This window comes from Schistocerca piceifrons, chromosome 1, assembly GCF_021461385.2.
Source record: "Schistocerca piceifrons isolate TAMUIC-IGC-003096 chromosome 1, iqSchPice1.1, whole genome shotgun sequence".
NCBI lineage: Eukaryota > Metazoa > Arthropoda > Insecta > Orthoptera > Acrididae > Schistocerca > Schistocerca piceifrons.
This window is the reverse complement of record NC_060138.1, coordinates 406,019,366-406,022,033: the sequence shown is the minus strand read 5'-3', so window position 1 is coordinate 406,022,033 and position 2,668 is coordinate 406,019,366. Positions and strand designations below refer to the sequence as shown.

Here is a 2,668-nt window from a genome sequence, read left to right as displayed (position 1 = left end):
CCATATGCTCTGTTCTCTGTTTAACTGCTCAAGGTAGTTTTCAGATAAAGCACTTAAAAAAATTTCACTGGATTCTTTGTCCCTGCCACCCGTTATGAACGTTTGAGTCACAACGAAGTCTCCAGTGGCGCTCCACAGATTCGGAGCCGAGTACACATCCGAAATTCTGTATGGCTCTATATTACATCGCCAAAGTTTTTCGGGAAAAAATCTGTTAAAATTCGAAGTGGGTGTAGTGGGTGTAGATACCCGGAAACCAACACTTTCCGAAACCACCCACGATCTGCACTGAATGCTTCCCCCAGTGGAATCGATACAAACAGTTCTAAACTACACAGTAAAAAATTGATTTACAGCGTTTGCAAGATGCTCGTAAATTCTTCAAAAATTCTGACACGTTATTCAAGTCCCACTAGAGATATGCATCTCGTGACAGATTCCGAATCGACTTCATCAGCAAATTAGTATTTCCTTTTAATATAAATAACTCCCCTAGATTCAAGACTAACAACAAATATGAACAAATTTCACATCTCGTTTAAGTCCGTGCAGTGAATCTGCATACACAAATCGATACTCCATACAAAAATAAATTCTTCCCCAATATATTCTCAGATAAGGAGATAAACATACTTTTGCCTTGCAAGGTAAGCATTATTAATTTTCATTTTCCAAATTTCTCCGACCTCCATGCAACCAAATTGGCATGACCATATCTTATAATTTGGAAATCACAACAAACATAAAATCATCCAAAACACATACAGACACGTAATTCGTATGCATACTGTCCACTGCATTTTGACTTGATACCATTCGCCAAATAATCGAGGTCTCCGACCTCCTTTCACCCAAATGTGCGTCTAAACTATCTCTTTATAATTGCACAGACCTTGTGCCCAAAAAAATATCCTTATGCGACGAAACAACAAACAAGCTACGATAAGTGCTGAAATAAATCATTGCAAAGTACCTCTCCAAATAAACTTACAATTTAAACACAGATACACATATTTATTAACTTACTTTCCCCTGCCTTATTGGCTAACTTAAACTTCTCTTGAGTCCACAAATGCAATAACTACCATAATGTTCTACCTTACTATCACCAAACAGTTACAGTAAAATCACATTCCTCCTTTAGGTATCATTCTGTCCAAATATCACTTTCTATATTAGAATCAAATAAACTGTGTTCTCCCTTAAAATTATCGACATTTGTAGCTGCAACATCATTATCGTGCAATAAAGCATTACTTTTTACTTCCACGGCATTACAAACACCTTCACAAACGGCACTTTCAACATCCACTGATACGTCGTACTACTCGTTACATAAAACCTCATTAACCTTTATCAACAAATCACCAATATAAGAACCGGTCATAGTTTCACCATCCTCTGACATTATATCACATAATTTATAGCTCCAGTGTCGTTCAATTTCAGAATCAAAAGTACCATTAAATACCACTGCATTTTGATTTAAACCTGAGCATAATATCTTTTCCTCTCCTACAAGCTCCTGCGCCACATTAATTTCAGATCGCACATCAGATTCAGATCCACATTCATTCTCAAACAAACATTCAGGATCCACAAATCAATCCAGAATTTCGGGTTCATTTCCATTAATAGAACGATACGTACAGATTTCTTCCTCTGAAGTATCAATACCAGCAGCTTCAGCTTTCGTAACTTCAGCACCTTCCTTTAAAATTAATTCACCAATGTCCACCGATACACACACAAATTCATCAACAGCTGACGAGACTAGCGCTACGCCACCCTCATTAACCTCCTTAACAACTTTCGCCGTCACATTATCACCTGAAACCTCATCACCTTCATCACTAAAATCGTTATCGCTAGTTAGTACCTCTACTAAATTCAGCTCCACCTCAGCCTCCTTTTGGAACATAGAATCTTTCATTGTATTAACATTCACACATCGTCTCGCATTCATAAAACAAAACATTTGATGGATGCTGCTATATCTCAGTAGGAAAAACCGTGGAAGAAACCCACGTGAATAATTTCGATGCCTGATACAATGAGGTATCACCGACTCCCTGCTGCATAAAAAGGCACAAGAAGAGGCAGAAACTTCTTATGAGAGAGTGAGCACCACAGCCAGTAGCCAAAGGAGATGTAATAGTCTTATAGCTAGAATTAAAATTTTCACTCTACAGCGGAGTGTGCGCTGATATGAAACTTCCTGGCAGATTAAAACTGTGTGCCGGACCGAGACTCGAACTCTGGACCTTTGCCTTTCGAGGGCAAGTGCTCTACCGACTGAGCTACCCAAGCACGACTCACGTCCCGGCCTCACAGTTTTAATTCCGCCAGTACCTAGGAGACGTGGTACCGGCGGAATTAAAGCTGTGAGGACGGGACATGAGTCGTGCTTGGGTAGCTCAGTCGGTAGAGCACTTGCCCGCGAAAGGCAAAGGTCCCGAGTTCGAGTCACGGTACGACACACAGTTTTAATCTGCCAGGAAGTTTCAGTCTTATAGCTGTTTATAAAAGCATGACCACAGCTCTGGTAGCATTCCTCTTGCATAAAGAAGTCCTAGTCGGATATTAGGTAGTTTTGCTCATGTGTAGGGTAATACAGCAATTTCGTCGTAACACCATATCTCTTGAATACACCCTCCTCACATTATTG

General features: G+C 39.8%; 1 non-coding gene across 1 annotated transcript; it reads right to left on the bottom strand.

The window, feature by feature from the left end:
* Positions 1–2,236: 2,236 nt before the first annotated feature.
* Trnas-cga lies at positions 2,237–2,311 on the bottom strand. Its single transcript has one exon. It is a non-coding gene; the product is annotated as a tRNA-Ser (tRNA).
* Positions 2,312–2,668: the final 357 nt, after the last annotated feature.